We start from the raw sequence: 27,749 nt of genomic DNA on the forward strand, positions 1-27,749 counted from the left end.
TTTAGTTTTAATTTTTTTTAAAACATTTATTTTATTTTTTAATTTTATTTTTTATTTCATTTTTAGTTTTAATTTTTTATTTTTAAACTATTTATTTTATCTTGTTAATTTTATTTTTTATTTCATTTGTATTTTTTGCTTTTTCTATTTTTTAAGCATTTATTTTATTTTTTTAATTTAATTTTTATTTCATTTTTAGTTTTATTTTTTCTATTTTTAAGGCTTTTTTTTATTTTTTATTTTTTATTTAATTTTTATTTTTGATCTTTCTATTTTTAAAGCTTTTTTTATTTTTTATTTAATTTTTAGTTTTAATTTTTTTATTTTTAAACATTTATTTTATTTTAATTTTACTTTTTATTTATTTTTAGTTTTGCTTTTTCTTTTTTTAAAGCATTTCTTTTATTTTTTAATTTTATTTTTTATTTAATTTTTTAGTTTTGATTTTTTTTATTTTTAAAGCATTTCTTTTATTTTTTTAATTTAATTTTTATTTCATTTTTAGTTTTAATTTTTCTATTTTTAAAGCATTTCTTTTATTTTTTTATTTTCTTTTTTTAATTTTTAGTTTTAATTTTACTGTTTTTAAAGCTTTTTATTTTTTTAATTTTCTAATTTTTTTATTTTCCCATTTTTAAAGCAGTTATTTTATTTTATTTTTTATTTAATTTTTATTTTTAATTTTTCTTTTTATAAAGCTTTTTATTTTATTTTATTTTATTTGGTGCTGTCCAGACCAACTCAAGCTGGTGATTGTGGTGGTGTTTGAGGGTCTTGCAGTTACCCCGATTAATAGGTAGAGATGATGTTTGGAGGCCACAGTGTTACAGGTAGGGGTTAAACAGTTTTTTAGGGTCTTTCAGGTGATTTTTCAGGGATTTTTAGGGATATTTTAGGGGTTTTTTTGCAGGAGTTTTTTAGGAATTCTCTGGAAATGTTTAGGATACCTTTAGGGCTTTTTCAGGGCTTTTAAAATAATTTTTAGGGTGTTTTAATGACTGTCTTACCGGGGCGCCCCAGCCACCCAAGGCACCCCATGCTGGCGCCGCAGACTCCAGCCCAGCCTCCCGTCAGCGCCGCCCGTGGTCGCTTCCCCTCTCCTGCCGCCGCCGCTGCATGACGGGCCGAGCTGCGCCTTCCCCACCGCACCCTCCCGCTTGAGAGCTGCTGGATGGCGTGGCTCCACCACCTTCTGCAACCACGGACGTCCCAGCGTTCCCTTCCACGGCCGCAGCCCCAGCCCCGTTCCCGTTCCCGCAGCTCCGCTGCCTCCCGCACGCCCCGGCCCGCCCGCCGCCATGATGACTGCCCTCACAGCAGTAGTGACGGAACCCACGCATGGGCAGTTGCTACAACCCCAGCACCAGCGATATCACTCCGCGCCGACTCATCGAACCACAGCACTGCTTCCGGGATCAGCCGCACGCATGTGCAGTTCTATCTCCATGGCCCCGCCGCCACCCCCCACTGCTTTCGCCGCAGCTTTGATACAGCCCGGTCCCGGTTCCGAGTCGCTGCATGCCGCTGTCCAGCCACAGCCGGCATCCATGTGCCCTGTCACGCCACTTCTGCCGCCACTGCGTCTATACACGGCACCACAGCAGGGGAAAACTGCAGCGCCTTGCATGTATCCTTCCGCGTCTCTCCTTCTGCCGGGCACCGAGAGATCCCCCTGCAGCGCGTAACCCTGAGCAACCGATACCTGATGTGCCTCCGCGTTTTCGCCTTCCACACTCCTAGCACCCAGTGGGACTACTTTGTGTCACGATTCGTCTGCACAGCCACATCCATGCACACAAACCGTGCGACGAGGAGGAGGAGGAGGTTGGAATATGACAGCTGCTTTAATAAATACAGGACAGACAGAGAATTATTTTGCCCCTGCAAATGCCAGCCCTTTGATCCCAACACAAAAGAATTTTGAAAAAGAACTGTTCCCAAATAGCTCCAGAGTCCCCTCAGTGTTTGGGACAGATTTCTCGACCCAAAATTAGACAGTAAACCCTGAAAATTCGCCAGCATTAATGCCAAAATTAGAAAACTCACAAAAATCTTTTGATAATTTTCAACTAACAGACTGGTGTGAAAAACGCCAATCACTTGCTTTTAAAATTTTTGAAAGTTTCATAGTAATAAAATGGTTATAAAAATAGTCATACAATTAGAGTAATAATAATTTGGACAATTTGAATTAGGACAACATGAGACAACAAAAACAAAGAGTTACGGACATCCGGGTACCTTTTTCTGGGCAGCATGAGCCCGAAAAAGGACCCCCGTTAACAAAGGATTAACCCTTAAAAGCAATAGCCTGTTGCAGAGTCATACACTTCATACATGGTGCATAAATTCCATTCAAATACAGGATTCTGTCTGGTCATCATCCACTTCTTCCTTCTAATCCTAACGGTGCCTTGGAGGCAGGAAGAAGTTCGTTTCTTCTGATAAGAGGGCAATAAATTATTTTTCTCTGAAAGATCCAGGTGTCCTTTGGCCGCTATCTCGCTGCAAGTCCTTTCTTGAAAAAAAGTATCTTACATAGCATCGTTTCTATTTTAACAGTTTTTGTTACCTATAACTATATTTAACACACTACTTAAGAGAATTAATACAGCATTACTTTCTAACACAACACATATAATATTCATTTTAATATTTCCGAAAAGCCAATCATAAAATACCTGGATTTTTCACATACCCCACTCTTATTCTTTGTAAATCCTTTGGCTTGAGCAATATTTCTTATCTACTTGCATCTTCTGGACTATGCTGGCAAAATAAAACAGGGGATTACACAAGGAAGAAATATAAAACCAGTTGTAACACATAAAATGAAAGACCTTAATTTCTTCTAATACATTACCCTACCAGCTAGGTTTTAACATTGTTTTCTAATTTTTGGACTGGTACCTCAGTTATTATATGCACATATATATTTTTTTTTCTTCTTTGATTTCTTTTGCTTTTTCTAGAATGACTTTTCTGTGCTTATCAATTTCAACAATTTGATATATTCAACTTTCTACAAACACCCCCTTCTTTGGCCAATAAATAGTCTAAAGCCAACCTATTCTGATACCCTACAGGTTTTGTTTGGCTTAGCTGACTTGATAAGAACTCTAAGCCTGGGCAGCTCCATTTGCTATCATTTCTATAACTGCTTGGAGTCTTGTAATACAACTCAATAGATAATTTGGGGTCAATACAGAGTTCAATTGCTGTGCTGGTTTTACTTTTTTGTTTATTATTTGTTTTTTTTACCAAATCTTCTTGAACCATATCTTCAAGATTAAATGTAAAACAAATCCATCTCTCTCCTTTTAGACATTCAATTCCAAATCTATTACCACTTTTTCCTAAGTTTCTTGTAATCCAATAATTTATTCCGTTTTGCCTACAGGTCCAGTATGGCTTATACTCCCACCTCCCAGGCCCGTGAGGTTGCAACCCACAGCAGGTGTATTTGATCTTCTCGGTGGCAAAATACAGAGGCCAATCTGGTCGTGCCCTCTATTTCCTTGTCACTTTCTCTCAACTAATTTCCAGGCAAATTGGTTTGGACACCCTTTAACTGTGGTCTCTTACCGTTCTTCAGGTATCTCTCATTCACCAGGCACTAATAATTCCCATCCACAAAGCTAAGTTATTACTTTAACACTTTTTGCAATAAGAGCATAAATGTTGTGAACTTCCATACTAATTATTCTCACAATTCAAGCATTTACTTATAACCCAGCTAGCATGTCCAGTATTGGAATGAATCAAATAAAGTTTACTGATGGAAATGGTAATTCCCCTTCTCCCCTGTACAATTCTCAGGCTAAGGTCAGAACACAAAAACAGTCTTGATCCTTCTATCTGGAGTATTCCTCCCCTAAGGAGATGTTTTATTCAGGCAAGACCAGAATAAAACCAGGCAGTGCTTGAAACCAGTTGCATAAGCGTTGTCTTAATTCTTAATTCTGTACTGTTCTTTGTACATTTCTTGGATCATTTGCCTTTTTCGAAACTATTACCACTCAGTCCCCATTGGAAAGTCAGTTCGGTATCACCCAGTTTAAACGCGACAGTCCATTCCTCAGGTTTCTTCACAAGTCCTTTGATTCTGCTGGCATGAATTCACCCTCTTTCCATGATTCTGATTGTTGCTTCAGTAGTACCTGGAAAGGACTTCTTAATAGCATAGTAATAAAAGAAAGATAATACTGCATTAACTTTTACCATTCACTTTTCTTCCAAACTTTCTGGGTTTAGCTAAAAGCTTTTTCCACAGCAGCCTCTTCTTCTTCTATCCAGCTGTGCTAATAGCTGCAGAGGCAAATTCTTCTTTTTGTGAGTTACAGTTAGTTAAATAAGAAAAGCTAGACCAATTTTAACATGAGATGTATTACATCTATTGCTTTTTACTTTTTGGGCAGCATTTTATTGTTTTAGCCTTACAAACCCATTCTTCAGGAAAAAAAAAACAAAAACAAAAAAACTTCTTTTTAACAGCAAACAAAACACACAAAAGAAAAGACCAAAAACCTTCTTACTTAAGAAAAACAAACCACTTTGTGAGGTTTGGAGAGTCAGCAATCTCTGCTTTGATTTTATCTTTTAGTGCTAGCCCCCCTCCCGCTCTTTTCACGGCCTTGCTCTCAATGCCGTGCTGCCACTTCGCTGCAGGGCCGGAGCAGGGGAGAGCAGCCAGGGGCACGGGGACCCTGGGGGCAGCCTTGGGTCCCTTTTGCCCTCTCTCTCTCTTCTTCTCTCTCTTTCTCTTTCCTTCTCTCTCTCGGCCCACTTACCGGGGCCGACGCAGCCATCCTCGACTCGGGACCCCGGCAGTCTGGGAGCCCCCCGGCAGTTCCGCCACGGAGCCAGCCCGCTCCTGCCCTGCAAACCCGTGTGTCCCCTGCTGCCAGCCCCGCCGCCGGGTCACCTCCATGGATCGGTGCCTGCCGCAGCCTCCGAGACCCCGCCGCTCGTAGGGAGCGGTCAGACACCTCCCAACCTTGACAACCCCAAACCTGGCGTCCCCAGGTGCTCCTGACATTCTTTTCCTTTCTCTAGTCAACTTCTCCTCTTTTCCCTTCAAGGAGAGCCCGTTCTGCTAAACCCTTTCTGGACCTCAGTTCAGCATTGAATAACCTCCTAACAACCGTGTGTTGAGACACTTCCCTGCCTTTCATGCAAAAACCCCGCATTCACACTTCTGCTCTCTTCTAGCACCAAGATGTCATCGCTTCACATTCTAACATCTCAGAGTTTGCTAACCACCTCCCTACTTCAACTTCTCTCTTTCTTCTCTTCTTACCTGTTTTTTTTGATTCAACACACCTCAGATGGTACAAAGTGAACCTAACTAAATGACTTCCAAAAGTAAGCTTACAACTTTCTTTTACTAGGATTGCAGTAGCTGTTAAATACCTACTGGCTAGCTGTGGCTTACTGAGTCCAACATGTTTGATATATGAGCTACTAGATATTTTTTTACTCTTCCTTAGTCTTGAATTAAAATTTTATGAGGTACTCCATTTTCTGTATTTATGTATAAATGATAAATGTCTTTTCTTACAGAGGTAAGCTTAAAGCTGGTACTTAGGCTAGTTTTAACTTAACTCTTTTAATTGAACAATATCTTCTTTGGTCTGTTTTATATCATCTCCTTCTGTCAATTTTTTTCATACACAAATTTTGCTACTTGTGCGTACCCCTCAATCTATAATATTTCAATAATCTAGGTAATTTTCTGATCTCTCTCTTTGAAGAGGGAGGGAGAAGGAATAAAATTCTTGCAATTTTCTCATGGTTGGTTTTCTAGCTACTTTTATTTATTAAGTGTCTAAGATATTTTACCACTGGGTAGTGAGTCTGAGTTCTTTTATTAACCTCCCTTTAATCTTATACTAGTCTATAACTCCCATCAGACTTTACTGGGGGAATAGGGATATTATGAGGAGACATACAAGGTTCTAATGCCCCATCCTTTATTAGTCCTTCTATTACCGGCTTCAAATCTTCCCGTCCTTCTAAAGATACAGGATACTGACGTACACGCACGGGACAATCTTCTCTCTCAATTGTAACCCTTATGGGGTCGATATTTAATCCTCCCCTATTTCCTTCCCCACCTCAAACTTCTTTGTTGATTTTTTTTCTTCATCCTCTTTTAAATAATTTTAAAACTCTAGCTGTCATTTTCCCATTTTCTGATATGACTCCTATTCTTATTTGCACTTGTAAGACTCTTCCCAATAAATTGCTACCTGCCCCTGGGACCAATAAGACATCTCCCATGCAAATTTTAGTTTCTTCCCTCAATTACTACATCTTTAATGACCAGAAATGTAAAACTTTCCCTCTTTGCCCCTGTTACTTTCACTATATCTTTGCTGACACTGTAACTTTTTGGAATATTTAACAGGCAGGTTCTCTCTGCCCCTGTGTCTATTACAAATTCCAATTCTTCTTCTTGGGGACCCACTTTTAAAGTTATCACAGGCTCCAGATGGTATTTGTCCCCCCCAGAAAATTAGAGCTTATGACCTCCCTATTCCTCCTCTGTGCCCATCTCTTTAAAGATTTTCAGATCTTCCACTTACTTAGGACCATTTTCCTATTTCTCTTAAGTTTGTTTATCTATTTAGATGCAGTTTCTTCTTTCCCCTCGAAAAGCTGTCCCTTAAAAACTTTTTCTTTTTCCCCTGCATTTCGCCTTTGATATGCTGTCTCATTTATTCCTTTGATTATGTAATTACAATAATTATTCATGTGTTTACTCCCCTCCTCATTATTTTTACCCCACTCAGGAGGTACAGTTGGCATTTTGTCTTCTCTGGGGGTCCCCACAGATTATCTTTTTTCCTAAGCTTTTATTTCAGCTGCTCTGATTAATTGCCTTTCTTCCTGAGAAAAATATTATTTTCATTACAGACCACATCTCTTCTGAAGTATAAATGTTTGGACCTAAAAATTGGTCTAATTGTTCAGCTATGCCTATGGGATCCTCCAAATATCCCTTTTATTTATTTCTTAAAATTTCAGACCTCAGACGAAGTCAAAGGAGCATTTCCAAACCCTGGTCCGCCCCCTCCTATGGGAGCCTCTTTTAATGGAAATAGACTAATCCCTTGTCGAGGTTTAGGGCAAATTTGGAGGAGAATTTCCAAATTAGGGCTCCTCCAGTAAGCAAACCCACACAGCCCCTCCCCTCAACCGGTTCGGGAAGGATTCCTCGGAGAGGAGTGGAAAGAACCTGTTTATTTAACAAGCACAGCACCCCCCAGCACACAAAAGGAACAATACCGGATGACACCACTCTGAAAAAGATGAAAAATTCAGAAAGTCTCTCTTGGGGGGTGGTCACTCTGTTCTCAGTCCCTCCGGCGCTGGGGCTGCTGCTGCAGGCCAGAAGGTGCAGGATCTTGGTGTTTCTCAGGTCCCAGTCCGGAGCAGGTTCGAAATGGTCAGAAAAAGGAAAGGAGAAACCGTCCAGGAAGAAATTGGACAGTTTAGCTAAACTAGCTAATGAGCAGAAGCAAGCAGAAGCGAAGCAAGCAAGAGCGAGAGAGCAAAAGCAAAAAGCAAAAGCAGCAAAAGCAAAAGCCGCAGTCTCCGTGTCCCGCCAGGCTGATAAGAAAACCAAACCAAAACTTTCCCTCTTCAGAGCCGGTCTTAAAGGTACAGAACATAATATCCAACATTAACAGAACACATGAATGGGGATACAAGCATCATAACGTCACCCTAGGACATCCCTTTATCCCATTCTTTTTGGATTTTTATCTTCTATAGCTTTTCTCCCGTATTTTTAGGAAGAATCAGGAGAGGGCTTTCTTTTACCTGAACTTTTAGTGTTTCGATAAAGTGGTTCCTTTCGAGAGTTCCGCTGAGCAGCCGGAGCTGTGGTTACCAAGGGAACGGAGCTCAGGGCAGGACGGGGGAACTCGGCACAGCTCAGAGTCTCGGTCCTCCAAAGGCGGGGTCTGCAGCCGGGATCGTCCCAGGGGATCGGCACAGCTCAGGGTCTGGGTGCTCCCAAGGCGGGGTCTGCAGGGGGAATCACCCGAGGGGATCGGCACAGCTCAGGGTCTCGGTCCTCCAAAGGCGGGGTCTGCAGCCGCGATCGCCCGAGGGGATCGGCACAGCTCAGGGTCTCGGTCCTCCAAAGGCGGGGTCTGCAGCCGGGATCGTCCCAGGGGCTGTTCCGGTGCAGACCGAGCTGCAGCGTGGATCGGCCCCACGTGGCTCACGGCGGCTGATCCGGCAGAGACCAAGCCGGCGACTGACCCCGGCTGCAGCGGCGGGAGCCGAGCAGAGTCAGGGCAGCCGGGGATGGGACAGACGGGACCCCCCCTCGGTGCGGTCAGCGCGGTACCCACGGTGCACGCGGCAGGACGGACCCCCCGCCCCTTCCGCCAGCACGGCCAGCGGAGCGGCCGCGGTCCAGGCGGCCGGGACCGGGACAGACGGGCCGGGACCGGGACAGACGGGCCGCGACAGACGGGCCGCGACAGACGGGCCGCGACAGACGGGCCGCGACAGACGGGCCGGGCCGGAGCTGGCACAGGGGCTGGGGCAGCCGCGAACGAGTGGGGGAACAAACAGGAATGGATGAGGTAATATTTCGTTCCCAGCCTTATACTTTCACTGTTTTTCTTTTATTGCCTTTAAAAATGTTATTTTCTTACAATCTCCCTCCTGCCCAGCATGTGGCATATCCTTTTTTTTTTTCCTGGATTAAACGGTTTTTACAAATAAATCCAGAGTTTACCAAAGCCAACTTCTGCTTGGATACTTCAAAACGGTCGACGAGTTTACTCATGACCTTCTCATGTTGTTTTTCTCACCACCCTTTTATTTATCCTTTGGCAAATTATACATCTTTCAGTTACTTGTTTTTCTACTCCAGAAATCGCAATGCATCCATAGTTCCTTAAAAAAAATGATCACACAAAGCCTGAGTATCCCAGTGGGCGTTTTGATACATGTCCTCTGCTATTCCCTAGTAAGCATTTTATTATCTGTCTTCCATCAAGATGTTTCTATTTCCCCCATTTATCTTTTTCGCCACCTATCTTGTTTTAATTCGCCTTTTTTTTTTGCTTCCCTAAACTTTGGAATTTCCAATTTTTCCTCATTTGGAGTTAATATTAACTCTTTCAGCTCCATTTTCTGCTGCATCTTTAGCTTCCTGATCTGCCAAATTATTTCCGGGGTCTTCACCCTGCAAATGCCAACCCTTTGATCCAACACAAAAGAATTTCGAAAAAGAACTGTTCCCAAACAGCTCCAGAGTCCTCCCAGTGTTTGGGACAGATTTCTGACCCAAAACGAGACACTAAACGCTGAAAATTCGTCAGCATTAATCCCAAATTGGAAAACTCACCAAAATCTTTCGATAATTTTCGACTAACAGACTAGGATGAAGTCAGAGGCCAGATTTGCAAAGAAGAAAGTCTAAATCCTCTAGCTATGCCTGTGCCATTCAACCAGCAAGCCGCTGGTCCTAGAACACGGGTGGCTATCCCACCTCCTGAGATAAAAGAATTGCGAAAAGCAATAAGGGACGGTGGTATCTGCTCCCCATATTTTAAGCAACTGCTGAAAAGGACAGTCCTGGAAGGACATACACTCACACCAAATGACTGTAAAAATCTTGCTAGTATAATTCTCACAGACTCACAATATATGCTATGGGAACTCAAATGGAAAAGACTGCTCACAGGGGTACTAGCCACTTATAGACAAAGTACCAATGCAGACCTTCGTACCCTTGTCACGTCTAAGCTGACTGGTGACCCTCCTGATGATCAGAATGATAATCGAGTGAATTTACCCAAAACAGCGTTAGATGACATTAAAAAGATGGCTCGCAGAGCCTTTTTGCAATTTCAGCCTGCAGGAAGTTTTGAAAAAGCCTATAATCTGATTAGGCAAGACTTGTCTGAACCATTTACCACATTTGTGGGCCGGGTAACGCAAGGAGCAGAAAGACAATGCGGCGATGATCTAGCTTGCCCAATAATGATACGGGACATTATTGAAAATAATGCCAATGCAGAATGTAAAAGAGTTATCAAAGCCCTAGGAAAAGAAAAACCCACAGTGCCTGAAATGATGGATGCCTGTAACAAAATTGGGAGTCCACAGCAAGTGGCAATTATCCAGGCAAATGAACTTGGAAAAACTCTAGGAGAAAAAATTGAAAGGGCTCTTGGAGCTCAAATAGCGCAAGCAGTCCCACAGGCAGCAGAAACAGAAGCTTTACCTGTCAATCAACCAAAGACGAATGTCCGGGTTGCTTTAGGCAGGTCTGCAGGCTCCGATACCATCCGTCTATCTGACACAAGCCCTGACAAACCTTTTTCAACCTGTCTAGTCGGAGTACCTTTCCCAAAGGGTCTTGATAATGTTACTCCTGATAAATATTGGCCATATGATAATCATCACGTATCTCCAACTCCCAGCCAGAAACACCAAACTTACATTGATAATTCTAAAGCTGATAAATCTGACCTTCAAGAGCTAGGAATCCTAGGCTCATTAACTATGGATACCTGTTACTTCTTTCATTTCCTAGGAGAAGACGGCCCTCATTTGAAGGTCACCCCATATCACCCAGCTTACAGCAATACGACTTCTCGTCTCCGTCCGTCCCGACCGTGCTACCCCCCCGATGCTCCTACAGGTAAAAACTCACTCACTAGCAGGAAAAATCCTTCCAATGCATTTTTTTCTATTTTTATCCTCTGAGTGTCCAACTTCTTTTGCTAAATTTCTACAGAGTTGAGCTCAAATTACCATTTCTGACCAGTGCAGAGACAAATGATGAAACATTCCCAAGTTATTCTTACTCTTCATCTTATGGAAGTCCCAGCCAGCACTCAATTTGCATGATCTAACCAAAGTAGACATTTCACAGAAAAGCACTTTCTATAGCAATATTGAAAAACTATAGATTGAGGTAAAACCATCAAGTTTCTGGCCTCACTGGTGCAAAGTCACATGTTGTTTGAAGAGCATCCCACTGAATTTTCTAAAGATGTGTGAATGTGTCATCTGGACCACAGGAGATAAAGCAGGGTTAAAACACTGAGCAAAACTGAAGTTAACAAACACAAGGTTCATCAACCTTACAATAGAAGCTTGCAGAAACCTTTTAAGGCTCATCCAATAAAGCCCCGTGGCACTTGGTTCTTCCCCCTCCTCCCAAATCTCCATCCGTCTGAGCCAGCATCAGCAGGGAATTTTGCACAGAAGCTCGCCAGATAAAATAGCTATATCATCTGCCATTAGATTTAGAGAGCTCTTCAAAAATAGGTTAAAAATTATTTTATCTATTATTTTTTAGCTGTATCCTAAGTTAGGGATGGGCCAAGTCTCGTGTCTTTGTCTCACAGAAAGGTGGTTCACGTGTCCTTTAATATCATATGTGCAAATGTTTCCAATCTGCATTCTGCCTTATCAGAAGGCTAATTAATTGCTTTATTATACTATATTACATTACATCTAAACCCAATCTGCCAAGTACTCAACCCCGCACACAACTCGCGACCGTCACCCAACAGTCCCGACACGTACACACGCTTGGCCCCGACAGGCCAAGGAAACAAAACACCATCACTTTGGGTGAACAATCTCCACTCTGCATTCTACTTCGGCACAAACACAGGTACAGCACATGAGATAAGAATTGATTTTACTTCCTCTGAGGTTCAGAGAATGTGAATCCCAGACATATTCTTGGGGAGAATTGTGCCTTGCTTTTCTCTGTGAAGAGAAATGAGGTGACAGCTGCACCCTTGCTCCAGGGCAAAGAATCACGGAACGGTTTGGGTGGGAAGGGACCTTGAGGTTTATCTTTGATTTATGCAACACTTCAACAGGCAAGCGGGGGCTCATCTGCTTCAGAGCTGCTTGCTTTTCTCACACCTTTCACAAGCAAAGCCTGAAGCAAACCCTCCCAAGTTGCCCTATCGACCAGAGGACCCCTCAGCACTCGGTGACGCTGCCGGCAAAACCTCAAACTTTTACTCACACAGGGACGAGGCCGTGCACTCAATTGTAACCCAGATTCTCTTTTTCCCCACAGAATCCTCGAACTTCGTTTTTTCTCTCTGCAGGCCCTTTTGTAAGCACACCGATTAACAGACTACACAAGTTTCACCAGCAGACTTCAGCTAAATCCAAAATTGGTTTCTACCCCGAGTAAAATTTGCAACCCCCTGTCTCACCTGCGATGTTTGGAATTTTAGGAGGTGGCAGCCCACTGGAGATCAAAGGTCCCGGGCAGGGTGCAGGCCCACGGACACAGACGCCATCCCTTTTCCAAGGGAAACTAAACTCATCACCCCAGTTTCCTTACATCAGTTTGCCAAAGACGTTCGGCACTCCCAGGTCACTCAGAGTTCTCGTTGCTGCAGACTCGGTCTTGGAGTTACGGAGTTACGCTTCCTCCTACCACTCACCTCCTCACCTCAGCCCCCTGCTGCTGCGTCCCCTTCTCCGCCCCTAACCCTACTCTGTTTTCCAGCCTGCCCTTGCTCCATCCCTCACACTCCGCCCTTAACCCGTCCCACCACACTTCCCGCTCCATCCGTTACTTCACCCACCGCCCACCCGTGAGTCCCCTGCAGCAGCACGCAGGAGCCCGAACCCTCGGAGGACGGCGCGGCTCTCGCAGCAGGACAACACCCAAGCGAGACAGGCAGGGACAACGTCTGTGGGCCGCAGGGTGTCACAAGGGGCTGCGGGCTGAGGGGAGGGGGCTGGAGGGTGACACAGAGGACGGGGGGAGCTGAGAGGCAGAAGGGGGCGTTAGGAGCAACTGGGGGGCTCCAGGGTGGCACAGAGATGCTGAGAGGCTGGGAGCGGGGAGCCTGAGGGTGACAAGAAAAGGGTGAGGGGAAGCAGATGCCTTGAGGGGCAAAGTGGGGGCTGCTTGAGGGTGACAGGTGAAGCAGCCCTCACACCACCCCTAACCTTACCCTAAAAACCACCCCTAACCAGGTGGAGAGTGCACGGTGGAGGCCAGGGGGCCAAGGGACAATGTCAGAGGTCTCGGGGTGGCACACAGACATTGTGGGCTGAGGGGCAAGGAGGGGGAGGCTTGACAGATGGAGAGCTCACACTGAGGGTTAGGGGTACAAAGGACACAGGGTACCAGGTAGGGTTAGGGTACAGGTGCAGCAGCCCTCAACCCAACCCCAAGGTCACCCTAAAGAGCACCCCTATGACCCCAGTTTTCCCCAACAGCAGCACAAGGCAGTAACCCCAATGCTGGGACAGCCCCAGAACTCTCCCAGCAGCTGCAGGCAGCAACCCTAATAAAAAGGTAGCAATGATGTTTGTGGTCTAGAGAGTGACAGGTAGGAGTTGGGGGCTGAGCAGTTTTTTAGGGGTTTTTTTAGGGTTTTTCTCACAGCTTTAAAAGGATATTTTAGGGCTTTTTTGGAGGACTTTTCCAGGAATTTTCTGGGAACGTTTAGGATACTTTTAGGGCTTTTTCAGGGCTTTTAAAAGATTTTGTTAGGGTATTTTAAGGGTTTTCTTAGTACTTTTAAGAATTTTTTGTGGGGGGGAATTGGGTGTTCTTGGGGGTTTTTTAGGACTATTGAGGGTATGTGTAGGACATTTTAGGGCTAGGGTATTTTTAGGGTTTTTGAGGGAATTTTTAGGCTTTTTTAGGGTCTTATCAGGGCATTTTAAGGATTGTTGGGGTATTTTTAGAGCTCTTTTGGGACTATTTAGGGTATATTTAGGGATTTCTAAAGGTTCTTTGGGGATTTTTAAGGGTTTTTTTAAAAGTATTGTATTTCCAGTGTATTCTAACAGCATTCTGAGGCTATTTTTAGGTTTTCATGGGGTTTATAGGACATTTTGAAGATTAGGGGGTTTTCAGGGAATTTTTAGGTTTTTTTAGGGTCTTTTCATGGCACAACACATGGAGGCTGAGGGGCAGCTCGAGGGGCACTGTGGGGGCTTGAGAGTGACAGAGGCTGGGAGCTGAGGGAGGAACAGGGAGAGGGGACAGCGGGTGACACACAGGAGCTGAGGGTGGCAGGGGCAGCTGTAGGGTGACACAGAGAAGCTGGGGGCTGAGGGGCAAAGGAGAGGGGTCAAGGGTGACACACAGGAGCTGAGGGCTGGGGGGCAGAGGGACCGGTTGAGGGGTAAAGGGAGAGGGCTTGAGGGCTGGACAGTCCAGTGGAGATCAGGGGTGCAGGGTACAGCTGTACCACCCCTCACCCCAGCCCTAACCTCAGCCTAAGCAGCCCCCCTAAAAACAGCCTTTTCCCCCAACAGCAGCACAACCCAGCAACCCTAACAGCGAGACCAGACAGCAACCCTCACACAGCAGCACAATGACAGAACCCTCAGAGGACAACAGACCCACTGCAAAAAGGTAGGGACGACATCTGTGGGCTAGACAGCAAGAGGTAGAGTTCGGAGACTGAGCACGTCTTTGTGAGGCTTTTTTTCCAGGACTTTTAAAGGTATTTTGGGGGATTTTGGAAGGGACTTTTCTAGGATTACTTAGGGTATTGTTGGGGCTTTTTCAAAGCCATTTTATGAGTCTCTAGCATATTTTGAAGATTATGGTCAGGGTCAGAGAAAACACCCTCTGAAAAGGCAGAGTTTTAGGACTGCAGCGGAATGCTTTAGAAAGGGGCCAGCAGCGGCACAGCGGGTCGGGTCCCACGCCGCCAGTCCGAAGGTTGTAAGTTTTAGACCCAGCTAAGTTGTTGTGGTCAGGGTTAGATGCTCTCAGCTATGGTCTGGGAGAACTTCAGCACAGAAAAACTCACTCCCCGCGTCTCCCAATGCCAGTTTGCAGGAGGCGCTCGGCACTGCCAGGGCAGCCCGAGTTCTCGGCGGGGGCAGCTTCGCTCCCCGAGAAATCCCGCGCCGGCCCTCTTCCCCGTAAAGCCAAACTCAGCCCCGCTGCGCGTCGACGTCCGTTCGCAGGAGGCACGTGGCACTCCAAGGGCGGCGAGAGTTCTCGGCGTCGGCAGCCACGGTCCGGGGCACACAGAGAGGAAAGACGGTTAATTTCCTTAGTAAGGGAAGTCTGGCAGCCCATGGTTTAAGGGGCAGACGAAGGGCTGTGTAGGGGAAGGAACTCCTCACAGGACCTTTCTTCACCTCAAGCCCACTCCAAGGTCTAGCACCCCCCGTGTGCCCAGCTGCTTTCAGAGGGTTACCCGGGCACACCCGCACAGGGAACTGCTAGTCCAGAGGGGCTAACGGGGGCATCCCAAGGGTCCCTCCAGGAACTACGGTCGGAGCATCCAGCACGGACTAGGGAGCAGCCAGACCCACCCGGGCACGGAGCAACACTTTGAGAAAATGCCAAGGGAAGAGCCCTTTTGCCAAGGGGCAGCATCTGAGCAGGCCAGGCAGCATGTGGGGTTCCAGGAGAGGGCTTTCAACTTTCCCCTTTTACTGTGCCAGTCCCTCCCCAGGGCCCCCAGACCCCCCACAGCACTCCCAGAAAGGAGAGGGGTTATTAGGAGAAAAAGGGTTTAGAAAAAAGGGAAAAAGCCTCCTTTTCCTTTATTTTTTGTGTTCAAACTGGGAGGAACTCTGCTTCCCCTGCAATTTTAATGGTCTCAGTTGAAAGAATCCCTGCCTTTTCTATGGTGTTAGGGGTGTTAATTGACAGGGAGTCCTCATTTTCTATTATTTTCCAGTTTAAGTAGAAGGGGAAAATCTTGACAATGTTTCTTATGGGTTTGAATTAAGGGTAGCCACCCCCTTTTTGTTGTCCTGAGGCCTAAATTGAGGGAGAAACCCAGCTATTTCTGCATAAGAGTTTGAACTGAGGGAAAAATCCCTCTTTTTTTCATCACTGGAGAGATATAAAGTGAGGAAAAACCCTCTTTTCCCAGTATTAAGAAGAATAAATTAAAGGGCAGAAGCTATTTATTTGCTATTGTACTAGTTTCAGTAGAGGTAACTGCTCCATTTCCTCTGTTTAAGGGGTGCACTGGAAGGAAGCTCTGCCTTTTTCAGCATTTTAAGCGTTTAAAACTACATTTCACGGCCCTTCTTTCTGTGCCATAGGACCAAGTATCTCAGAGCAGGGTGAGCCTGGCATGCACTTAACCCTTACACTGCCTGGGAAGCTTTTATTTATCTTATTGTTACTTATAATGTAGATAGGCCTAATTAGAGGTCCCAAGGAGACTTAGACTATTCATATCATAAGCATTCTTTTCCACCCAGCATAGTCACACATGAAGTACTACTTAGGAGCCACTAAGAAATAATTATGTAAGTTAACAGCAAATCGCCCAATTTATCTAGTTATGCTGCCTAAACAGAAACTTTTATTTCTTACCAGTTTTCTGCCCATTTACTCCAAGTAGTTGTTGCAAAAAAAGAAAGCACTGTTATTTTTCTGAAGAGTTTTCTTCTATAACAAGCCCTTGGCTCCCCTTGACTTCAAGTCAGAGGAGCCAAACAGCAGCAGCTGCTCTGAGGGTTTTTATACCCGGTGGGATCGGCCCCCTCCCTTTTCCCGGGTGCCATGGGAACGAGAGGCGGGCACCATCAGGGGTATATTAACCCCAGCCTTTGCCCAGGGCCTTCATTCCCCCTCTGGGAGGTGCTAGGATAAGAGCTCTCCTCTCATTTCAGTGAAGAAGCTCTTTCAGCTTCTCTCAGCTTGTTTTCAGCAGGTGTTTCTGGGCATCTAAAGCAACAGAGGCTTTGAAGATACTGTGAAGAAAACAGCATAGAATACAGGGAGTATTTAAGTTCACAATTTTGGGTTTTGTGTTTAGGGGTGGTAAAGCGCATATGTAATTTCTGGTTTTGTTCTTATTTTGTTTTGTATTTTTTTTAGGAGGAACGCAGCTTCCAGAGGCTCCAGGTTGTGTCAATTACAACACTTTTTTCAGCAGATTCATTGTGTCACAAGAAGGATCTGTCCAGCGTCCAAGATGATGTTTGAGATTGAGGCTTCAGGTGAGTTGAGGATTGTGACTAGGAGAGGGAGGGTGAGCGGGTATCCAGTTAGGAGTTATTGTTGGGGGGGTGGTTTTGAAGGCAGCAGGGTGAGAAAGGGTGATTATTTGAGCCCCCCACCCAAGGCCTTTTAGAAGCTGAGCAGAGGCATTCACACATCTTACAGCACACAAGGTCATCCACTGCACTCACAGGAATGCCATTTCACTTTGCCTTTCTCTTACCCAGGTACCACTCATAATAACGGCCACAGCCTTGGAATCAGGATGAAGCCGGAGCCTGAAGGAGCCAGGCACACTCAGGAGAGGGCAAGTAGCCGACTCGCTGGGATTTGGCCCACACAACTCTGTACTCATACTTTGGTTTTGTTTTTCTTTATTGTAGCTGACCGAGAGGCTAACAGGCGATGACGGGGCCCTCCGAGGCAGACTCATTTCAGGCGCAACGTGGATCCTCATCACCGATCATCCAAAAGATAAGTCAGGGCCACGGCCTGGAGATGGTACAATGGGAGAGCAGCAGGTCGGGAGTTCCTGGGACAGATTTAAAAATTAGCAGAGGGAAAAGCAATCTCCTCCAAGGGGCCTCTTAGAACAGCTAAAGGGAGAGGCTCTACTTGTGACGGCAGCTTTCAGGCAGGCAGCGCAGAACAGTTCCGGTCCACATCGTGTTGTCCAGCGTACCGCGTTACCTAGCGTGTCTTTGGGGTCCCTTTCGCCTTTTCCCCTCGAGGCCCTCACCACAAGCATGCTGTGTTGTGTTTGTCGTCCCCCTGTTTGTCACGTTCCGTGTCACGGGTGTCCGCACATATTCGTGCCGGAGCTGCTCTGCCCTGCCCTGCCGCATAGCCTGCTGCAACAGGACAAGTCCCAGGGACTCGCAGTTTGTGGGGCGTTGCCAGACTCTAGATGATATTCCTAGATAGACACGAGATGTTTGGAGCTGTGAAGTTATCCCGCAGGCCTTTGACTTTTGTCCTCACTTTCTTTCAGACGCAGAAGGATAAAATCCAGGGCAAAATCCATCCACCCATCCCGAGTGAGGAGGTTCCCCCGAGCAGGTCAGTCACCGTTTGTCTCTGCGGGGGGAGTGTAAAGTGTGACTCTGTTACAGCTCTGGTCTTTTTCTTTTTAGGAGGTAAAGCTGGATATTGGCAGTCAAGATGAGGTGGTCAAGGTGAGCATTGAGTAGGGCACAGAAGCAGTTGTCATTCCTCCAGTCTCACTTTCCACTGCAACTCTAAGGTTCCCTTCCTGTTTCTGCGTTTTAGGCAATGCTCTCGGAGTACGCCGAGCCCCAGTCACCAACCGGCTGACGCACCGGGTGCGCCGCTCTCCCGAGCCCTGCAGAAGAATCACAGGACTCATCAATGCAGTCTCTGCCTTTTCTGTTTAAAGGTGTCACCAGGGTAGCCTTGGGCACCGGCCGAGGAGTCACGGTGAGTCGGGGAAGTAGGGAGGAGGAGCGAGGCTCCGCTCAGGTTTCAGCCATGCCAAATCACCTCATCTCCTCTTACCCCAGACTTACCCCGTGACAATGGCATCAGCCTAGGAGCGCGGCCGAGGGGGGGGCCCCAGGAGCCAGGCATTCTTGGGAAAACAGTGAGTGGCAGAGTTGTTGGGTTTTGGCCAGTGTGCTGCAGAGATCGTGCATTAATATTTGCATTTCTTTCATGTAGCTGACTAAGAAACAACAGGGAGTTGTTGAACAACAGTGCCAGCAGGAACTTCCCAGATGTCGAGGCTGCCTTCTTTTGCACCTGACACGGACCCGCATCCCCAGCAGTGCGAGAGATAAGTAGAGGGCTACAACCCAGAGTGGGGATGAAAGCGGGGCGCAGGGTAGGGACCCACCGGGAGGGGTTTTTGAGTCCCCTTTGGAGATGGGGGTGTCCATGAAGCGGCCCCTTAGGCCCCATAAAAGCAAAGCCTGACTTTGGGTCCCAGCGCTGAGGCGCGCAGGGCAGAGCAGTCCCGGTGTGTATCATGTCACTTGTCTTTTGTGTATTATGTGTTGTTTGGATATGTCAGGTCTTTTACCTTAGGCCTTGGAGGGGCCTGTCAGAAACCCTGGCATCATTGTTAGCATCTGCGATCTCTTCATTCCTCGGCCTGGCAGCCAGGCCATAGAATTTTTGACTGGGGAGCTCAGACAGGCATCAGACTCTCTTGTCTCTTTAGAAGCATCCGGTCAGGTGTCTTTTCAGGTCTTGTTCTGAGCTGTGCGGACAGCTCTGCCCCGCCAGGATCCATTATGGCGGACTAGGACTTGAAAGAACGTGAGGGCAGGTAGAGGCTTCTGGCCGTAGGATTCTCATCATCCATCTTTGCCGTTTTTGGACTAAATCATTCAGTTAGCATCTTGTTCCTCCAGGTTTCTCTGAGCCTCATCAGCTCACCATCGGTCTCCCCTCGGTCATCTCCTTTTGCATTCTCTCAGTCCTCGCAGCCATTTTCCGTGCCAGGAGATTTCTGTCCGTGTTGTGTCCCCGTTGTCTGTCACGTCCTGTCCCGTGTCACGGGTGTCTGCACACACATTTGTGCCGGAGCTGCTCTGCCCTGCCGCATAGCCTGGTGCAATAGGAGAAGTCCCGGGGACTTGAAGTTTGTAATGTGGGGTGTAGTTGGACTCTAGATGGACACAAGGTATCTGGAGCTCTTAAGTTATCCTGCAACAGTTTGACTCTTGTCCTAACTTTGTTTTCAGATTCAGATGGATTAAATCTGTGCCAGAGGGCCCCATCCCGGGTGAGTGGTTTCCCCCGAGCAGGTGAGGCACCATTTGTCTCTGCAGCAGAAGTGTACGTGGTGACTCTGTTACAGCTCTGTTCTTTGTCTTTCTTTTTAGGAAGTAAATCTGGATACCAGTAGTCAAGGTGAGCAGTGGAGAGAAGTAGCTGTTATTGCTCCAGTCTCAGTTTCTGGTGCTGCTCTAAGCTTCCATTCTCTTTTTTGTGCTTTAGGCCATCCACTCGGAGCCTGCCAAGCCCCCGTCACCAGCCGGCCGATGCACCGGGTTCCCTGCACATGTGTGCCCTGTGGATGCATTACAGGACCTGGTGATGAAACCCTGAACTCTTCTATTTCAAGGTGCCATCCAGGTGGCCTCCGGCAGCTGCCAAGGAGTTGCGGTGAGTCGGGGAAGTAGGGAGGAGGAGCGAGGGTCCCCTCAGGTTTCAGCCGTGCCAAATCACCTCATCTCCTCTTAACCCAGGCACCCCCCGTGACGACGGCCTCGGTCCCCGAGCGTGCCCGACGTGTGCGGCCCGAGCAGCTGAGCGTTCTTAGGAGAAAGGTGAGTAGCAGACTTGTGGGGTTTTGGCCGATGGACTGCCAAGATCGGGCACTGATGTTTGGTTTTCTTTAATATAGCTGTCTGAGAGACACCAGCCCGGTGCCAGCAGGACCTTCCCGGCTGACGAGGCGGCCTTTCTTCGCACCCGAGACCGGCATCCCCAGCAGTGCGAGAGATAAGTAGAGGGCCACGACCCATGGGGGGGATGAAAGCAGGGGGCTGGTTTGGGAATTACTGGGAGGGGTTTTTGAGTCTCCTTTGGAGGTGTGGGCTGTCCATGAAATGGCCCCTTAGGCCCCATAAAAGCAAAGCCTGACTTGGCATCACAGCGCTGAGGCACGCAGGGCAGAGCAGTCCCGGTGTGTATCGTGTCACTTGTCTTTTGTGTGTTATGTGTTGTTTGGATATGTCATGTCTTTTACCTTAGGCCTTGCAGGGGCCTGTCAGAAACCCTGGCATCATTGTTAGCATCTGTGATCTCTGCATTCCTCGGCCTGGCACCCAGGCCATAGAACTTTTTACTGGGGAGCTCAGACAGGCATCAGACTCTCTTGTCTCTTTAGAAGCATCCGGTCAGGTGTCTTTTCAGGTCTTGTTCTGAGCTGTGCGGACAGCTCTGCCCCGCCAGGATCCATTATGGTGGACTAGGACTTGAAAGAACGTGAGGGCAGGCAGAGGCTTCTGGCCGTAGGATTCTCGGGCATCCATCTTTGCTGTTTTTGGACTAAATCATTCAATTAGCATCTTCTTTCTCCAGGTTTCTTTGAGCCTCATCAGCTCACAATTGGTCTTACCTCAGTCATGTAATTTTCTGTCCTTGTGCTCCTTGCAGTCATGCTTCTTGTCTTGAGATTTCTGTTCGTGTTGTGTCCCTGTTGTTTGTCACATCCTGTCTGTCCTGTGTCACGGGTGTGTGCACACATTTGTGCTGGAGCTGCTCTGCCCTGCCGCATAGCCCGGTGCAATAGGAGAAGTCCCGGGGACTTGAAGTTTGTAATGTGGGGTGCAGTTGGACTCTAGGTGGGATTTGTAGATGGACACAAGATACCTGGAGCTCTTAAGTTATCCTGCAACAGTTTGACTCTTGTCCTAACTTTCTTTCAGATGCAGAAGGATAAAATCCAGGGCAGAGCCACCCATCCCAGGTGCGGGGATTCCCGTGAGCAGGTGAGTCCATGTTTTTCTCTGCAGAGGAAGCCTAAATGGTGGCTGTTACAGCATTGTTCTTTGTCTCTGTTTTTAGGAAGTCAAGGCCGAGAGCAGCAGTCAAGGCCGAGTGGGCGAGGTGAGCATTGATTATCGTACAGAAGCAGTTGTTATTGCTGAGGTCTCAGTTTTGGTGCAGCTCTAAGCGTCTCCTCTTGTTTTTTTTTTTTAGATGGTCCACTTGCCGTCTCTCCTGGCCGAGCACGCCTATGCCAGGTGGGTGAGAGCTTAAGGTATCGGTGTGGCATCCTTGTCAGATTTGGGAGGTTGTGTTTTCACAGAATCTCAGCATGGTTTTCCGCTTTGTTTTTTTGCAGGTGCCGTCGCTGCCCTATGCCCGCCAAGGAACAGAGGAGGGCAGGTGAGTCGGGGTTTAGGCAGGGTGACTCATAGGTGAGCGTTACACAGCAGCACGCTAAGCGTGTACCTTTTCTTTTCGCAGGTATCTTCCAGGCACCCTCCGGAGTCAAATCAAGATTTGAGGTGAGCCGGGGCAGCGGCGCGGAGGAGTCCCGGGGATTCCTGTTGTCGAGGGCAATAGTCAGGTTTTCTGTTTTGTCTCAGGTACCCTGAGGAGGCTCGTAGCCAAAGCTTGGAAACGGCAGCACCGAAGCACACACGGAGAGCATCTCCACGTCCACGTCCGACCGAGGATGGATTTCGTCCGCTCCTCTTCCAAAAGCTAAGTGTCGGGGCCAGTGGCTGGGAGAAGGGGAATAGCCTTTACTCTCACAGGAGGCAATTTGATGTCAGCTTAGGGGACAGGTCTGTAGGGTCATGGGCTCTCTGGAAGTAAAGGGAGAGGGTTTCCCCTCAGCCTCGCCAGAGCCTTTGCCGGGCAGGGCAGTTCCGACCCATCTCCACATTTTTGTGTACTTGGCGTCGTCCACCTCCCTTGACCCGACATCGTCACGGACTTTCCCCCGAGGAGCTCGCCTTCGCGTCCAGAGCCACGGCCACGGTCACCCGGCGGTCCGCTTCCTTCTCTAGGCTCGCCAGCCTCTCGAGCATCCTCTTAACTACTTCGGCACTAACTTCTTTTGACGAGTTCCATTTCATCATCACGTGCCATCGTCATAGGGCTCCCTTTCCTTTGGCATCATCAGCCTCTGGCTCATCTTGCGCTAGGAATCTCAGGTCCCTACGGGGACAGCGCCAGGCAGTTGTCACCTGTCTCTGTGTTATGTCGTCCGTGTCTATGTTATGTCGTCCGTGTCTGTGTTATGTAGCCTGTGTCTGTCGTCCTCCATGTCACAGGCCCTTGTCACGTCTCGACGCTTTATCGGCACTATTCCGTGCCACATAGGCCATATTGTACCCACGTTCCTTTCCGGATATCCTTTATTCCAGCATCTTTAGTTTTACTCTTTGAGACAGGAAGGGACAAGATCCTCAAAGGGACAAGATGTTCTCATCCGTCTTCCTTCTCACTACCGGCTTCGGTAGTGCCTTTTTTTCCACGCCATTGTCTCGAAGTTCCCAAGGGAGCGGCTTACACCCTCCTCACGTGACCGCATGAGTTCGATAGGTTCCATCCTCCCGAGGGGTATAGGGCTCAAGAGTTAATCTTCCAGAGAGCTCTCTCAAGTCCTGGCTTACATTGCATGTACCTATGTTGGCTTATACTGTATGTACTTATATTGTGTGTACCTATGCTGGCTTATACTGTGTGTCCTTACAGTGTGTGTACCTATGCTGGGTTATACTGTATGTACTTATACTGTGTGTACCTATGCTGGCTTATACTGTATGTCTTTACACTGTGTGTACCTATGTTCGCTTATACTGTATGTACTTATATTGGCTTGTACTGTATGTACTTACATTGCGTGTATCTGTGTTGGCTTATACTGTATGTACTTACATTGTGTGTACCTTTGTTGGCCTATACTGTCTGTACTTATACTGTATGTACTTACACTGTGTGTACCTATGCTGGCTTATACTGTATGTACTTAAATTGTGTGTACCTTTGTTGGCCTATACTGTCTGTACTTATACTGTCTGTACTTACACTGTGTGTACCTATGCTGGCTTATACTGTATGTACTTAAATTGTGTGTGCCTATGCTGGTTTATACTGTATATACTTACACTGTACCACTTATGCTCGGAGCTGCCCTGCCCTGGCACGTAGTCACAGTTAGGTAGAAAAGGTATAAAAACTTTACTGTTCATCTGTCTTTAATGGGGTTTTGGGTAGAAAATTTATCGGTCAGAGCAGGGACAAGTCCTAGCTGTCAGATAGCCACTCATTGACTGCTTTCTGTTGTCTCACAGGTCCCCGAGGCTCCCGATTTTCCCAGAATCTGCCATCTGACATCAAGGAGCGGCAGCCAGAAGAACCGTGGAAGCGCTCTCTTCAGCGTCTCGAGTAAGGGCCACACCGAGCATGTAAGCGGGAAGAGCGTGAGTGAGAGTATGTGTCTGTCTGTGTGTGTGAGTGCATGCTGACTGGATTTAACTTTGTGTGTGTGACTTTTGCTTTTCAGGTTTTTCAACTAATTTTTAAATTTAGAATAAAAAATCCCCAGCCGGGGGGTTTTTTTTTTTTTTCCCCCCGGCTGGGTTTTTTTTTCCCGGGTCCCGGTCGGTCAGCGAGGCGAGGTTCATCGCCAAAGTTTGGGCGCGGACCGTCCAGGGACCGGGGTTTTTGTCAGGCAGGAGGATTTTTAGGAGGCTCCCGGGAACCAAGTTCCCGTGGAGGGGCGTGAGTGTGTGCTGAGGATGAGCAGAGAGGTTGAGGTGTGAGTCAGCATGGGTGTGCGTGTAAGCTGAAGGCGGTGTGTGTGTGTTGAAGGGTTCTAGGGTCGTAACCTTGTCTGAGTTTTGCTTTTCAGGTTTTTCAACTCATTTTTAAATTTAGAATAAAAAATCCCCAGCCGGGGGGTTTTTTTTTTTTCCCCCCGGCTGGGTTTTTTTTTCCCAGGTCCCGGTCGGTCAGCGAGGCGAGGTTCATCGCCAAAGTTTGGGCGCGGACCGCCCAGGGACCAGGGTTTTCGTCAGGCAGGAGGATTTTTTTGGGGTGGTCTCGGGAACCACGTTCCCGAGGAGGGGCGCGAATGAGTGCTGAGGGTCAGCGGAGCGGTCGAGGTCTGATCGAGTGTGGGTGTGTGTGTGTGTTGAAGGGTTCTAGGGTTGTAACCTTGTCTGAGTTTTGCTTTTCAGGTTTTTCAACTCATTTTTAAATTTAGAATAAAAAATCCCCAGCCGGGGGGTTTTTTTTTTTTCCCCCCGGCTGGGTTTTTTTTTCCCAGGTCCCGGTCGGTCAGCGAGGCGAGGTTCATCGCCAAAGTTTGGGTGCAGACTGTCCAGGGACCGGGGTTTTCGTCAGGCAGGAGGATTTTTCGGGGCCTCCTGGGAACCACGTTCCCGAGGAGGGGGGGGAGTGCGTGCCGAGGGTTAGCAGAGAGGTTGAGGTGTGAGTCAGCATGGGTGTGTGTAAGCTGAAGGCAGTGTATGTGTGTTGAAGGGGTTGTAACCTTGTCTGAGTTTTGCTTTTCAGGTTTTCCACTCATTTTTAAATTTAGAATAAAAAATCCCCAGCCGGGGGGTTTTTTTTTTTTCCCCCCGGCTGGGTTTTTTTTTCCCAGGTCCCGGTCGGTCAGCGAGGCGAGGTTCATCGCCAAAGTTTGGGCGCGGACCGTCCAGGGACCGGGGTTTTCGTCAGGCAGGAGGATTTTTTTTTGGGTGCTCTCGGGAACCACGTTCCCGAGGAGCAATGATTACTGGGGTGTAATTTAGCATTTGTGATGGCAGCGATGGTGAGTTTGTGTGTCATGTGAAGGGGGTGTTAATGGTAGATGAGTGTTGTTTTCTGTGTGCTTTTCTTGTTTTGTGTGTCCTGTGACAATAAATCAACCTGTAATGAAAATAGAAAAAGGTTATCATCTTGTGTTAGTATGTGTTGTATTGCTCTGTAGTGCTGTGTATTGCATTTGCATTAACTGGTGCATTTTGCTGTATTGCTCTGTATTGCTGTGTATTGCATTTGCAGTCACTGCTGCATTTTGCCGTATTGCTCTGTATTGCTCTGTATTGCATTTGTGTTAGCTGCTGCATTTTGCTGTATTGCTCTGTATTGCTCTGTATTGCATTTGTGTTCGCTGCTGCATTTTGCTGTATTGCTCTGTATTGCTCTGTATTGCATTAGCTGCTGCATTGCCCTGTATTGCTCTGTATGTAAACTAGATTTTTACCAGTGCGTCTATGGATTGTATCTGCACTTGCATTTGTACACACTGTTTCCATGTATTTTGTTGATGTATAAATGAAAACATTATTTTAATAAAGTTGAGTCACCCTTAATAAAGATACCCCCTGCCCTTCCCTACCCCCACCGTGGCTCCTGTCTTTTTTTGGTGTGGTGTTGTCATTTTTTTCCACTGTATTTCTTCCTTTTGCTCCTCACTTTACTGTTCTATTTCTACCTTAACTTCCATCCATATCTAACCCTCTGTTTCTGTTGCCTTTATAACTGTCTATCTCAGTCCTCTCGCTTCTTTTTCTCTCCACCTCCTCCTTTTCCTCGGTTTGTGTTTTTTGCTTTTAGTCCTTTCCTTTTTCAGCCCACTCCTAAGTTTTCACCTTCACTCTAATCCTAACCACTTTCTTTTTCCCTCTAACTCCTGTCCTTCTTCAGTTCTCCCACCCTCCTTTTCCTGTCTGACTGTGTCCTCCTGTTTTTTCTTCTGTGTTCTTGTCTCTTCTTTGTCTTTTCCTATCTATCACTTCTCCCTCTCTCTCTCCCTCTGTGTCTTCCCCCTCTGTTCTCTCCTCTTCTTACTCTGTCTTTGTCCCTGTTCTCTCCCTCTATTTTTTCCCAACTCTTTTCTCTCTCCCTTTTCTCTCTTCTTTTCTCTGTCTTTTCTCTCTGCTCCTCTCTCTTTTGTCTCCTTGCTTCTCTCTCTCTTTTGTCTCTTTGCTTCTCTCTCTGTCTTGTCTCTTTGCTTCTCTCTCTGTCTTGTCTCTTTGCTTCTCTCTCTGTCTTTTCTCTCTGCTTCTCTCTCTTTTCTCTCTGCTTCTCTCTCTGTCTTTTCTCTCTGCTTCTCTCTATCTTTTTGTCTCTCTGTCTCTCTGTCTCTCTGTCTCTCTGTCTCTCTGTCTCTCTCTCTCTCTCTCTTTCTCTCTCCCTCCTTCTCTTTCTCTCTCCCTCCTTCTCTTTCTCTCTCCCTCCTTCTCTTTCTCTCTCCTTCTCTTTCTCTCTCCTTCTCTTTCTAACTTTGTTTTCCTTTCTAGCTTTAGTTTAAAAAAGCAGCAGTAGAAACTTTCAGGCTCCCTGGGAGTAAAAAAAAAAAAAAAAAAAAAATTTAAAAAACAAACCATTTACTCCCCGGGAGCCTGAAATTTCCTACTGCTGCACCGGACATATAGTTTTTCTTCTTTTTACTACTTACAGTATATAGGGACCCCTCCCACCCCAGGTGCCAGCAATCAGTAGCCACCAGCCAAACCCCACCCCTGGACACACCCCCAGACATGCACACCCCACCCCCGTGTCCACCCCCTGCAAGCCAGCACCCCACCCCATGCCATTTAGATATAGACCGTGCAGTCACAGCGCCACCTGCCGTCTGCAACCGGGTACTACATGCACAGCGCCACCTGCTGCTTGCCGGCCGGTACTGCATGCACAGCGCCACCTGCCGTCCGCATACCGGTACTGCACTCACAGCGCCCCCTGCTGCTCGCCGGCCGGTACTGCATGCACAGCGCCCCCTGCTGCCTACTCCCCAGTACTGCATGTACAGCGCCCCCTGCCGCCTGCCCCGCAGTACTGCACCCGCAGCGCGCCCCCGATGACGTTATCAGCGCGACACGCCCCAGAAAGGACCCCAGTGCACAGGCGTCCACTCCAGTCGCCCGACCGAAACGGCGCCCCCCACCCCACGCCCCCCAGACCCCCGCGCGCCCCGCCGCCGGCCCCACGCGCACCGGAACGGCATTCCGACCCCAACCGACCCGCAAAAACCTCGCAAAACCCACCCAAAACCCCGAAAAAAAATCCCAATCCCGGCGGCCGCCATTTTGCCGCAAATGACGTCACCCGCCCCGCCGCCATCTTGCCCACCGTACCACGTGACCCCCCCCCCCCCTCGCGGCCGCCATTTTGCCGCCGTAAATGACGTCACCGCGCACGGCCGCCATATTGCCGTAAATGACGTCACCCCGCCGCCATCTTGTCCCCCGTACCACGTGACCCCCTGGGCGCCGCCATATTGGACGCCACCACGTGACCGTATGGGCGCCGCCATCTTGGACGCGTCATCACGACGTCACGACGGCCGCCA

At 47.5% G+C, this 27,749-nt stretch overlaps 3 long non-coding RNA genes across 3 annotated transcripts; 2 read left to right on the forward strand and 1 right to left on the reverse strand.

The window, feature by feature from the left end:
• Nucleotides 1-1,825: 1,825 nt before the first annotated feature.
• Nucleotides 1,826-7,819, reverse strand: LOC143696180 (uncharacterized). Its single transcript, XR_013185620.1, has 2 exons — nt 2,699-7,819; nt 1,826-2,518 (listed from the first exon to the last, which is right to left on the reverse strand). It is a non-coding gene; the product is annotated as an uncharacterized LOC143696180 (long non-coding RNA).
• A 10,442-nt stretch (nt 7,820-18,261) lies between these two features.
• On the forward strand, nt 18,262-18,782 carry LOC143696176 (uncharacterized). Its single transcript, XR_013185614.1, has 3 exons — nt 18,262-18,397; nt 18,481-18,560; nt 18,638-18,782. It is a non-coding gene; the product is annotated as an uncharacterized LOC143696176 (long non-coding RNA).
• A 1,389-nt stretch (nt 18,783-20,171) lies between these two features.
• On the forward strand, nt 20,172-24,276 carry LOC143696175 (uncharacterized). Its single transcript, XR_013185613.1, has 7 exons — nt 20,172-20,253; nt 20,331-21,420; nt 21,497-21,538; nt 21,632-21,675; nt 21,777-21,820; nt 21,902-21,942; nt 22,024-24,276. It is a non-coding gene; the product is annotated as an uncharacterized LOC143696175 (long non-coding RNA).
• The last annotated feature ends 3,473 nt before the right edge of the window (nt 24,277-27,749 follow it).

This window comes from Agelaius phoeniceus, chromosome 30, assembly GCF_051311805.1.
Source record: "Agelaius phoeniceus isolate bAgePho1 chromosome 30, bAgePho1.hap1, whole genome shotgun sequence".
In the NCBI taxonomy this organism is placed as follows: domain Eukaryota; kingdom Metazoa; phylum Chordata; class Aves; order Passeriformes; family Icteridae; genus Agelaius; species Agelaius phoeniceus.